Raw genomic sequence first — 13,902 nt, forward strand, 5'->3', positions numbered from 1 at the left:
AGATCGGAGTCGGAGTGTGAGGGAGGGAGAAGGTGGCCCGGTGGGACGGAACAGGAGGAAGATTGTTGAAGGATGAGCGGTCATCGGGTCTCCTGGCCCGGAGGAGCAGATGGCCACGAGACGAACGTAATTGGCGAGCCATCGAGATTATTGCCCGTGGCTCGTTCTGCCTTTCTCCCCCTTCATCCCCCTCCCCCGTCCTCCCGCTGGCCTCTACTGACGGCTTAGGAAATGATGTTATATAGCAGATTCTTCTTCTATGATATTCCAGATTTGAAGGAACTGTCCCGTGGCCAGCTTGAGGGAACGGAGATGGAGAGCGAGACATTTAAGGGATGGCCAGAGGGCTAAGCGGGAAGTTCCGCGCCGGAGTTGTCCCTGAAAGGCCGCAACAGGGTCTAGACTAGTCATGCACCTGCTTCGGTGCCGTGATCGTTTCCGCGACGGAAAAAGAAAAATGGCAAATGAGGCGAAATTGAGGGTTTAAAAACAATGCGTTCGCCGAATGTCGATGAATGGCGCTACCATATTCCTGGCCGTGCTTCGTCTTTAAATTTTGCCTCAGGCTTTTCATTCAAGAGCTAATGATAAGTAAAGAAAACTCGTGCCGTCCTGATATGTATCAAGGAACAATATAATTTCAAATTATTATTCAGTCAACTATCGCTAATTATAATTTTAATAAGTCCGAATAGATAATATTTCAAGATAGAAAGATTCTAGACGAGATAAGGTGCTGTTTTCAAAATAACGATTATGATCCTTTTAATGAAGTACTGATAGCGCTCGATAATTTTCTAAATTTTTAAAGTTATATATTACTATTATAGGTCCTCTTTAACACTTCCGTATATATTCTTTTTATTTATGTACTTTGCCGTGAAGATTATAGCCATGCTTGAAAAGAAAGAAAAAAAGAGAGAAAGAGAGATCACCATTCATGTATTTTATACGGGATATAAAGCCTGTGATCGGAAACGTAGGTGCCATAAAGTATCGTATACGCTAGCGAGCTTCGGTTTTAGGCCTCGGTGTCGCCATGGTATATTTACCGACGAGAATCGCTGGGAGAATCTGAGAGGCCAGCCGCCGCGAGAGAAAAGGGAAAGGGCCCGGGCTCTGCCGAGGCCTGTCGAGGCCGCGTCGACGTCCGTTCGCCTCGACGACATCGGCGCGTCTCGCCCCCGGGACCCCGTGTTATATACGCGCGCACGACCTTTTATTTTCGTCTCCCTCTTTCTCTGTCTCTCGACGCGGCCGACTGGCATCGGGTACACGACGCGGGTCACCTGTCCCTCGCGCGAGCCTGTAAAGTGACTTTTACGACGAGCGCTTATCCTGGACCCGGTGTCCGCAGGAGGTCCTGCGAGAAGAGCCGACCTCTCGGCGCAACGAGGTGTCTCGTTCGATTTCGCCTGACACCGGTCCGCACCAGCTCGGAATGTAAATTTTATTCGATGTGCTCTCGTGTTTCTCCCTCCCCCTCCCTCTCTTTCTCTCTTTCACGCGGCATCTCGGGATTATAAATTACGGGAGAAGTGTCGCCGCCGTGAAAATGGCCGAGCGTCTAGCTAGATATAATGAGCGGGTGCAGATTAGCATTCGCGCGGTGACGAGCGAAGACAGATGTTCGAGGCGCGATACTGCCGCGGTTGCTGCTGATACGTCTTTCTTGACGATGACGACGACGACGACTGCGTATGCAGTTAATCGCGGACGAGGAGGAAATGATCTCGCGCGACGCACTGGAAGATTGCGCTAAGAAAGAGAGAGAGAGAAAGAAAGGCGCGCACAAGTTATTATGCGGAATGAAGGCGAGATATAGCGTCAGACTATTCCGGTGTAACATAGTGTTGTCCGACTGATTATAATTTGTCGGTTGAAGACCCTGGCAGAATTTACATCTTCTGTAAACTCTTTTGTTTACATACGGACGAAGCGATTTTTTAAAGATGTGTTATGCTCTCTATTTTATAGAAATTTGAGATATGTATTAGAAAATAGGGAATTACACATTTAATAATGTGCGAATGTAAAAGATTCGTATATTTTATTCTATTAAATTTGTTCTGTCAAATTTGCTTTAATTTTTTGTCTCATATAGTTCTGATTCTCTAACTTAAACCTGCTGTTTCCGCTTTATATATTTATACTTAAAATACAGTAATTTTGATGACGTTGCCGTAAGAAATATTTTCTTTGATAATTTTCCTCTTATAATGTAAATACTCGATAATTCAAATGAATTCTGTATGTTTAAAATATATTATAAATATACATCTATGCTTTTTTCTATTTATACATTCAATATTTTAACAAAATGTTATGCAGTAATATGTATATTCTTTATTGTTTTAGTAATAAACAATGAAAACGTTATGCAAGTGTTTATCTTATGAAAGCTATAAAAATTTTTACATTTGCATTTTACACATGCATTTGAAATTTGTGTGACTTTATTTTTCCTATGAGTGAGAAACGTTAAAAAATGCATACAATAAAAAAATTTATTTTGAGAGAGTTTCAACAAAAAATCTTTATTTTCTTTAATGAAAAAATTGAAATTTTGAACAATGATATCGGGAAGATCAGAGAATTTTTTTACTAAATTTGAGTAGGCACTCTTGCTGATATAATATAATAAAACTAACATATTGTGACGTGTTATTCCATAAAAATGACGGTTCACATAACGTTAGTGAGAATCAATACGTTATTTACATATTTGCATTAAATATCCGTGAGCATTAAATATCGTCCTCGAGCGCATTTTTGTTTCAAGGCTCGCCGTTTCCTTGACAAGGACATTATCTGTGGTCTGTGAGGCTTAACTTTGATAAATCCCTACCGGGATTTGACGCCGACACGCCTCGCTGCGCGTGTCTAAAACACACGGCCAAAGCAATTAATCTCCGCGATAATCTGTCGATGTACCACGCGCGGTATCGCGAAATTCGGTTTACCGCGCACTTCGGAAGAACGCAGGGCTAATTGCTCGTTAAGCTCCGTGAACAATACAAGCGTATACCTTCCTGCGAAAAAATCAAGTATAAACGCCGCGACCGAAGATCGTGCAATCATAAGCGCGCGCGATACGCATTCTCACGCATGTCTAAGTTTGGGGTTTTCGCATGCTTTTGTCATAAGTCATATCTTAAGAAAGGAAATACATTCTCAATCGGCACACATCGTCCTAATTTGGACTACAACCCGCGTTTCACTATAAGATTGTTTTAAAATGAATGTGTTTAAAAAAATGTATAAAAAATATATTATTTTTATATTTATTAAGAATAGATTATGGCTATTAAAAATTTAAAAAAGAGAATTAAGTTTTATAAATAATAAATTTAAATTTTAAAAAATATAGCAATTTTTAAATTTTTTGCATAAAATTACATTTAATAAGTATTAATATAAGTATAATATAAATAAAATATCAATGAATTTTAATATTTATGTTAAAAAATTATTTATTCAGTGATTATTAAATATATATATATATATATATATATATATATATATATATATATATATTTAATAATAATAAAAAATATTAAAATTTAAAAAAAATATAAAAAAATTACTAAAAATTAATAATTAAGGAGGTGCATTTATATATCTATTTTTAACGATGATTAATACATAATTCTATTAATAATAACAAATAACATAATTATCTAATTTTTAAATAATGCCAATCATTTATAATTTAGTGATCAATAATTAAAATTAATATTTGTTAGATGTCTCTTGAAGAACGAGCGCGTCTTGTATGTTCGCTTTTGCAATGTACGGAACGAGGCTTGCCGCTTTCCTGACAGCGACATTACCGAGTCGGTAGGTAGGCAGGAGGAGAGCCAGCTGGTCACAGTGGTTGCTTCTGCCGCGATGAGCGGACTCGTATCCATTTCCATACAATAGCAACTGCGCGCCATTTCCATACGCGCGTCGAGTCGCGCTCGTGGTTTCACACGCGCCACGCTCGGTTTTTCGCAATATCGCGAAGCTACGTGCGTGCGGGCGTGCGTGCGTGCATACATGCGTGCGTGCGTACATACGTGCGTGCATGCGTCCTGCGTACTTGCGTGCGTCGCGGTGAACGAGAAACCGCGGAGCATCGATCCGCGCTGCACGCGTTACCTTTCTCGGCGGGGACTTTGTTTTTGCGCGCGCTTCTCATTAATTCCGATCTATTAAATGTTCGCTATTCACGCATGTTACGTTTAATCTCTTCTAACATCGGTATCGATCATTTCTGTGCGTTACGACATATAAATACATGTGGAATCCGTAATTAAAGTTACCGCGCGATAATCTCTCTATTTCATTTACCTCGATCATTTTATAAACTCGTATCACCTGGGAATTAAAACAGTAACACCTCCCTTCAATTCGAGCCGATATTCGAACCGAGTCAGAGAGACACGGTAGCGAGATGCGCAACAAACGTGGAACGCGCGCAAGATTTATGTTAGGTATCGAGGAGACTGGCAACGACAGACGTCCGTGCAGCATCCGTGCACGCGAGAGTTGACAATGGGCGTCTTACCGTAGATTTATTCCACGGGAAACGCCGGCGATGACAATGATATGCGCGCACGTCGTCGTACGACCTCGTGGCATCTCCTGATTGATGCTCGACTCCGCGCGTCCGCGCGCATATTAAATTCCTTCTCACCATTATTATCCGTCCCGCAGGCATTCCTCGGCATCTGTTTAACATTACGTACTCCGCGGTTAGTCAAGCGCGTATGTGCGTCTTCGGAACGTCGTACCTGGCGGAATGCGAGCATACGGTGCGAAATTCGCCCAATTAAAAAGGATAGAAATTTAATTCATGAATATATATGAAATTATTATAAAATATATATGTATATATAAAATATATTTATAATTATATATTATAAGTATATTTATATATATAAATTTTATATATATTTAATTAATTTTATATTTAATTAATTGATTTTATATTTAATTAATTTTATATATATATTAAAATTACGATTTTTCCTCCGTCTTTTTTAACGATATATGTATAATAGAATTGTTACAAATTTTTCAAGGAGAAGACATTTAAATGTCGATTTTAAGATTACATATCAGATTATATATACACTCAAATCTATTGTATATAATACAGAGATTACTCTATATCCAAAATTTAGAATCGCAACTCGACTCACGGGTAGATCATTATGACCCTTTGTGCCACGATAGGATTCGACTTCAAAGGTCGCGTCTAACTCTTAAATCCAAAATCTGGTTAGAGTTGTGACTTTCTTTCATTCAGGTATAAAGAGAGAGAGAAAGAGAGAGGAAAGTTCAAAGAGAAGGAGATGGCACACCTGAGGGAGCGCATGGGCGGCGTCCTCGCGAGAACAAGACGCACTCTTGCTTCCCGGTATTTTATCCAGAGGAGGACCAAGTTGCTTCTCTCTCACGAGCGGCAGGTGACACGTCGAATAGCCGACCACCATGATCGCGAACGATGCACGGCGAATTTTATTATCTCGTCTCGGTCCCGTTTCTGTCTGCCCGCTCGCATTTCATCGCGGCTTTCAGGAAAGCCGAGGAACCCTTCGTACAAACGATCGGGATAGTGGATTGTGCTATATATAATCCTATATAGTCTTGTCCCTCTATTTCAGCATTTTTTTGAATAACGGAGATTAAAAGAGAAAGAGAAAGGGAAATAATTAAATTGAACTTGAATTCTTTATAGAGTATTATAAAATTAATTGCATGTATATCTCTCTGAAAGTTATATGTATAGGAGATCGCAAAGCTATAGAAACTTGTAGAGCAGCCACGTGTCTGGAAATGTAAAAATTTAACAAGTACAATCATTCGTGGATAAATTTAGCAACGCCTGCCGAATTAATGGAGATTTCAACATGAAAAAGTTCGTTTAAATGAAACCAGGGTATAACGAAATTTTTCAAAGTTCACCCCCGATCCTTTCCCCGACCATCAGTACAGGCTTAGATTTAAAAAGAGGGCGCGTGCACGTAAATCTAAAAATGGCAATTTGCGTGCCAGTCAGAGTTGCTTGGATTCAACGCCCGAATCGAGATAACGAACGTATCGTTGATCGTTCTCAGCGCGAAAGTCGACGAATATAACGGGTGACAAGTTGACGCGTGATATGTGCCAACCATGGCTCGGACCGCGCTCGTTGGTACGCGTCTTTATCCGCGAGAATAAACGAGACGGGAATCGATCGATCGAAGAGGGGCAGGGGGAGGCAGGCGAATTGTATCGTGACCGGCGTCGACGGCGTCTTCCGGGAGGCGACGCGCGCGGAGACTTCCGTTAATTCCGTTCACCCGCGATACGTTTCCTATTAGCGATCACGAATATAACCTGGCTATGCACGTATATATGTACGTACGCGTATCCGGGGCCCTATTCCACCTCTCTCCTCCCCCCTCTCACCCCTTATAACGCGCGTCCCTCCTTCCCCGCGCAACAAAACTCATTAAGCGTCTGTCCGTTTGTTCCGATATATGTTGGCGAGGCTCGCACGTATGCGGTGGAAGTTGTAAACGAATTAACGATGTGTCGTGGCCCTAGCTCGCGCGCATCGCGATGGCATCGGTGCATCGTCCCCCTGGCTGGCGGAATGCAATTCCGCGTACAATTAACCGCCTAGGAAGCGACAGGTTCCCCGGCGATCGGTTTATGCCGTCGCGCCGTGGGCGGAAACCGTCTTTGGATCGGGCCACGGTCGTTAAACCCGCGGCACGATGCGGTCTGTATGCGCGTCGTAAATTGATATCGGCCTAACCGGCTATTACCGACAGTCACCGATGGTCTAATGTCGATTAACGATGTTTGCTGAAATTGCTCCCCTCCCTCCCAATTCGCTCGTATTATGCGTCAAAGATGCATCGTGGCGATAGTTACGCGTAGTGAACAGGTGATGTTATTGTAAATAGTCTCATTTTATTCCGGACCTTTTCGGAGAGAATTTATGGGAATTTTTTTTTTAGTAAAATATATCAATTAACGTTGTTTAAGATCGACAATGGAAAATAGAAAAATTGTGTCATGTAGCGAGTAGTTGCATTGCGTTTATACAACTGAAGATTTCGTAAGAGAAGTCATTTATTAAAGATATTTTCAAGGAATATGAGCTGTCATAGAAATATGATGGAATGTTTTATAATCTATAATTTTACGATATTGATACCTGTCTATTACGAAAATATGTTGATATTTTTTCGACATTCTTGTAAAAATTCCATTTTCGCGGAAACGACGCCGCTCGGCTCGCAACGACCCGGAATTAGTATAAATCGGATGTTTTAACAAATTATGGATGATCTACGCGGCCAGGCGTGTGCTATTCCGCGAAGCGTGTCCCCGTGTTTCGTAACGTCACGGAACAGGTGGACAGTTTTCGAAAATTATAGATCAGACGGAACACTCCAGAAAATTGCCCGCCAATTCCACACTTCGCCGTTTTCATTATGGTATCGTGACGGAGGTCAGAAAAAAGGAGGAAGATCCAGGAAGGCGAGGAAGGCATTTCGGACAAATTACCGGCGAACGGTTGGCGCAGCGAAGAGAGAGAAAGAGAAAGAGCACCCGGGTTATAGGTCCGGTGGCTCTCCTAAGACCAATTATTCGGACAAACCTAATTATCTGCCTCTCTCTCCTCTGTCCTTTTCCCACTTGCTCCATAAAAAGCGGACAGGTTGCTACGAAGTTCTCGATCTCGCGCCAGTCGGAAGCCAGGCAGATGTCGCGCGACCCATAAATGTCTATATTTTACATACACGCTCGCGTCTCTAAAGATAATGGCATAATTAAAAAAGAAGAAAAAAATTATAGTGACTCTCACTCTAGAGGCGCACTACATTAACATAATTCGGTGTATCTGCAGTATGCGCTTTACGGGGTATGTAAATCTCATTATCCCGTTTAAAATCACTTTACTCGAATTTTAGCATTTTAGCAGCTACTAATATTGACGATAACCGTAATATTCTCCCTGCCCCTTTCCCCGTCCTTCTCCGCAGCTGATTGCGATTCGCTGCAACGTTCAATGTTTGATCGGAACAAACAAGAGGATGTTGTATTAAATGAATGAAAAAAAGTGACTGATTATTTTACCCTTCGCACATCGAACACGAAAATTAAATCATGCGTTTGATAAAAATTTGTCCAATCAGCCTCGCTGTAACTGTTACATTTATTTCAATCAGGATCCATTACTGTTTCTATTAATCGTGCGTTAAAACGAAAAAATATAACGTGTAATATTTTCATGATATTCATATGTAAATAGTCATACATATAGTACATCTCCATCAATAGTAATTTTTCAAAGTTTTTCAGATCATCTTCAATTTTTCGAAATGAAGATAATCTCAAGTACCTCAAAATGATAAAGCCTTGTTTTCCTCCCCTCTGACTCTCGATCGAAGGAAAAGCGGGTGACGTGACGGTGACAATCGGTGAAATGAAGTTTAAAGTTGTCGAAAGAGCCGGAACCCCGAGCGATGGCTCATCCGGGTCGCCAACTTTAATTCGGACGAAGCCGACATATGGCGGCTCTTGGACGCGCTGTGGCCTGCGCACGACTGACGTTACGCAGTCGACGACAGGCGATCTGCGGTTTCTGTCATTTACCGATAATCATTCGGTTCTTCCTGGTGTACGCGCCACCCTATTAATACACCCGTGGAGCCCGTGGGCTAGCTTCCGGCCCCGGTTATAAGTGCAAGCCGGCTTGCGTCGCATCGCGTCGGCGCGCAATGGTTTCCAAACTGCTCGTCCCCGGAAAGATGACACGTGGCCACGACTCGGTCGTTACTTTTATTACTATGTATTGCTTCCGGTCCCGGGGACAGACTGGCACGGAAGCGCGGCGAGCGAGAGTAAGAAGCGTTATCTATCATCGGACAGGTCTATCTGGCAGGTGCTCGTAGATAGAAGCCTCAAGATCTTGTTCTTCGTCGCGACGGCAATTCCATAACACTACTATTAGCTTTTCAAACTCTTCTTTTACACCGAGACGAGGAAATAATTGCTTCTGCGATAGCTTCCGTTTAAGGATTGATTATGCAATGCACACAGTTATGTGTCTCACTTGCGTTACTATTGTTTAATAGAAAATATTTGTTTAATAGAAAATATTGTATGAAGTTTGTTAAAAAAAAAAATGTGGAAAAAATACGAGTATGGTACATGTTAAATTTGAATTATTTCGCTAAAACTGTAATTAAATCGAAAAATCAAAGATTTATATGTTTTTATGTGTATATTTTATATTTTTAAAATTAAATTTTATTTTTCCTTTGAATTTTAAATATTTAAATACCGAGTATGGTATTTAGAATAGTATTTAGATTTCAACGATTTTCGAAATTATCTTTCTACTGAAGTTTTACGAATCTTTATGACAAGAGTCATTTTAAAAATCACGCGAGTTCCACGATACCCAATTTCGATTATTTTATTTAATACATCGGTAAAGTTTCGGTGCAATTTTTACTCGTGACACGACATCTCGTACAATGTTTCCCGCTGACGAATCCTTGAATAATTCACGAAAGCATTGCCGAGACTAGCTGTCTGTCACGTTGCCGTAGCACAGATCCGTCTCGAGCCGCGTCGCGCTTTTCATTTCCAGTCGGCTTAACGCTCGTGTCGCACGCGAAAACAGGGAAATTAAGGGCTCTCGAGACCGTCACGTCGGGAAAAACGAGAAGTTCATCCTCACTCGACAAGGGCGACTGTCCAACCCTCGTTTCGCGAGTACGAGGAATGATCTCTCGACTAAAGCGAATCCCTCAAGTTTCGTTCTACGGTCGACACGACGTCGACGTTGGCGGCAGGATCACCCTTTCGCTCTTTCGCTCTTTCCTCCACATCTTTGTTCTTTCCTTTCCATTTTTTTCGTCAGCAAGATGGTAAACATTCGGGACACGCAAGCGAACGCCCGACCTGTCCCGTCGCCTTCGCCTCACCCCTCGCGGATTGCAAAGGGGTTCGATCCACCCTAACGTTTCGCTTTTTCATAATAAAATCGTCATGCGGTGCCCCGATTGGCTGGGATCACTCGAAGGGTCTCACAATACATCGGGGGCTTGTCCACGCCAATATTCGTGGGGCGAGGTGCGCACGAAGGCGAAAAAGAGGCAAGGAATGCGCGAGCGAGAGGGAGAATATCGGAGGGTGAGGATAAAAAGGGCAGAGAGAGCGCGACACATCAGTTCTCTCCGAGGCTGTCGCTGTGTAAATAGGGCACACCAAGAGACACACGCCCCACGCATTGTGCGTGCCCTCTCGTCTGAAGGGGCGCCCTTCTGTCCCCCTTGACAAAGGGTTGTCCCGGCCGCGTGGTCGCTTTAAAACTGAATTTTTTATTCAACCGACAGGAAAGCGGCCATCATACGTGCTGCCACATTCCCTGTCCTTCGCTCTTTTTCTGCAAACGCAATGCGTGTACAGCCGCATTCTTTTCCTTCTGGAACGCGCATGTTCCCCTCGCCATGTCAATAAACGTATAGAAGAATTTATTTCTCGACATTGAACATATTTCTTTCTTATATAATCTTTAATATAAATTTTACATTAGACTTTTGTTATTTTTTAAAACTATATGAACTGATAAAAATGATGAAATAATAAGAGGAAGCGACATATTGATAGGAAAAAAAGGAAAACAATGGTAACGTAATACTTTCCCTAATCCCTGCATTGATAGGACAGTCGTGAATCTGTGGCATGTTTTAATATCTTGCTCATAACGCGCGGGATTCATCGGTACCAAACAAAGGAGTGCTTCGTTTTTAGTCATCGTTGAGCCAGAAGAATGGCCAAAATCGCCATCATCGTGGGACGAACGCACAACCACAGAGGGAGGGAGATGACTCGGGGGATAGAGAAGAGGGGGAGGAGGGGGAAGTTTGGGAAGGGCACTAAGTACACAGATGCACGCGTGCACGTCCTACGGAAGGTACTTACCGCCCCGCGCACGAGTGATTAGCGATATTTTATTTCGCATGGGAAACCAGACAGATGAGAGAACTAGTTGAGTGGGAGCTCAGCTCTCTTTCATTAGGGCAAGCCCCGTCTCTAAACCCCGTCCAAATCACCCCCCCGTCCACAACGTTCCCTCCTCTCTCATTTACCCTACTTTCCCCCTTCCTCACCTCCTCCTCCTCCTGTCATTGCTCTCGCAACGTCCCTCGATGCTGTCACGATGGCGTTACATCCAATATCCTCTGGCTCCCGATTCCAAAATGGACAGGTTTCATTGAGAGAACGGCAAGGAATCGATGCAGATTTATCGATTATAAATCAGCTCGACGTTTACGGCCATCATTGTTTCCACGACGTTTATTGAAGCAGTGCGACGTCCCCGATCTGTTACTCGCAGTTAATTGGAGCTTTAATGAACACTCTAATGAACGCCAGTTATTTCTTTCGAATAGCAGGTATACCCGATCGAAAGCTATCGCAGGGTGCTTTGTAAAGGATGATGCGATTCCACTGCGTATAAGTTATATTAGATGTTTCCTGATTTATATAATATTACATAAAATTATAATTAATGCATAAAAACCAGCTAATTATATTATAAATTATCTTATAACGTTAAATGTTACATTTATAAATTATAAGAAATTTAAGAATTTTGAAAAAAAAAACATTAATATTTCTTGTACATATAATTATTATGTAATTGCATTACATAATAATTGCATTACATAATAATTTATGTAATGAAATTATATACGTGCAAGAAATACTGATGTTTTTTCCAGAATTTTCTATGATTTCTAAATATAAACATTTAACATTATAGAATAATTTATAATTAACTTTAAAAATTTTATTTATTTTTCTTTGATGCAAGTAATATAGAGAAAATAAAAAAGAAATAAAAAATGTTTTAACTCTGTTCTCATAATTTTCAAGGCATATGTCTCCAATTATATATATTTTACGATATTATGTAAATAATTGTAAATAAAAGGGTCAGGTATATAAACGCCCTTAAAATCTGATTAATTTGGAACATGGCATCTGTCCTGTTATTATCCAACCGTACGATCGTACGATCTCATTTTCGAATCGTAGGCGAAGTCTTCGGAACGGAAAGAGACATATGTCGACCATTTTTCACGTACACGACCAACACTCAGACACGGCCAAAGGAAACAATCACGGAGCGCTTTCGTTGGAAGAGAACGAATCATGGTCGGAGGCAGAATCTTTAATATCAAGAATCCGGATCCGCCATTTTTCTCTACCGGGCATGGAATCCTTCGTAGAATGTTTGTATATACATACGTGTGCGTGTATACGTGCATGTGCATATCTGTGTACGTATCGGGGCACGGAGGTTGGCAAACCCGTCCTTGTTAGCAGCTGCGTAGCATCCCCCGCCCGTTACACAATGCCCTCGCGCTCCCTTGAAAAACGATGGGTGGATTAATGACGTCACGGACAACAAGGAACGCACCTGGCTACTGTCCAGGATCCACCAATCTGCGACGTCCTTTAACCTCCATGCGCCATCCGAGTGAATAGATAAACCATTATGCGCTATTCCTGGAAAACAGGATTGTGACGCCCACTCGTTACTGATTTTAAGTAATTCCTACAGAAGGAAATTAATAGGATGTCTAGTATGAATATCAAACAGAGAGAATTTGATAGGTTATTCATATATATATATTAAAATAATATTAAAAGAATATTTTTTTTTAATTTAAAATTATTAAAGAAAAGGTCAGATTATCCGTGAATCTAGAAGGAATAAATTATTAATAATTCAAAATTTTTAGAGATTTATGCTTTTTAGAAATTTTTATAGATAACTTGGATACTACTTTCATTAGTCGAGAAGAATATATTAAATAAGCCTAGCGTAAAAATAAATTTCGAAATTGAAACATGTTGTTTTATAAGAGGCATGACATAAGAGAGCTCGGAATCAATTAAATCAGTACATCAGCCGTTTTATTGTGTTATTATCATAATTCGCGAAATCTTCGAAGTAAAATCCGTAAGAGTTTCACGATATGTTTATGAATTTATAGCGACCTTTGTGCCTGTGGTCTGGTAATCCAACGGACAGGTATCTACCGTTTATTGGGCTCTTTGTTATAATTCTGTAAAGAGAGGCGGCGGGGGCGTAAAGGGGAGTTTTCCGCGTTGAAAAGGCACGGAACCCCTTTTTCCTTGCAATTAAGACGCGAGCCGCATCGCCGAGGAACAAGAAGGGGGATAGGAAGAAAGAGAGTGCAAGAAAGAGAGAGAAAAAGAAGCAGAAGACGGGCAGAGAGAAGCAAAATCTTTAGAAACTTTTCAGTCGAAAAGATGGATGCAGGAAGGGGAAAGGGTTGCGCTGATGATGCATAAATTAGGTGGGCTAATGGGCCGAGGTCGTCACTAGAGATACCGTCTGAGAAAAGACCGGGGAAAATATTAATGCCCCGGGCTCTGACTGGCTGGTTGGCTGGCTGGTCTACGGACGTCCGCGCATTTTCGGGGCGGATACTCGTAATTACTCTCCTTCGTGCTCTCTTTTTCACAATCAGCCACTGCCATCAACTGAATCGTCGTCGAGAGACTCACGGACTTGCGGCAATAACCTCTTTGGAAAACTCGTAATCCGTAGCTTTTTCTTCGGCGAATCGCGGAATTTTTAAAACTTTTCGTGAAAAGGGCTAAGATAGAAAAAAATATATAAGGATAGTTCACATTTTCTATATAAATGGTACAACAAAATATTGCTAAATTGATATTTTTTTTATTTGTGCATTAGATTTAAAATTTTCAATTTTTCTGCATTTGTAGCTTTTCTCCCCGTAATTTTCTATGCTAGAAATTTTTAATTTAAATTCACCTGAATACGATATAAAATAGGAATTA

At 41.3% G+C, this 13,902-nt stretch overlaps 2 protein-coding genes across 7 annotated transcripts in view; one reads left to right on the forward strand and one right to left on the reverse strand.

Moving 5' to 3' along the window:
- LOC145976650 (uncharacterized) overlaps nucleotides 1-13,902 on the reverse strand; it is a 279,978-nt gene that overhangs the window by 230,946 nt on the left and 35,130 nt on the right. The gene's annotated exons all lie outside the window — the stretch shown is intronic.
- LOC145976649 (uncharacterized) overlaps nucleotides 1-13,902 on the forward strand; it is a 247,172-nt gene that overhangs the window by 185,889 nt on the left and 47,381 nt on the right. The window contains exon 1 of one of the 5 annotated variants that reach the window (XM_083107884.1): nucleotides 12,261-12,299. The exons of the other annotated variants lie outside the window; for them this stretch is intronic. The gene's annotated coding sequence lies outside the window, so the exon portion shown is untranslated. Of the gene's footprint in view, nucleotides 1-12,260; nucleotides 12,300-13,902 lie in introns of those variants that run through there. 5 annotated transcript variants of the gene reach the window in all.

The sequence above is a fragment of the Camponotus vicinus genome, unplaced genomic scaffold (genome assembly GCF_025532165.1).
Source record: "Camponotus vicinus isolate PSW18456_S1 unplaced genomic scaffold, iyCamVici1.0 SCAF_9, whole genome shotgun sequence".
Lineage (NCBI taxonomy): Eukaryota > Metazoa > Arthropoda > Insecta > Hymenoptera > Formicidae > Camponotus > Camponotus vicinus.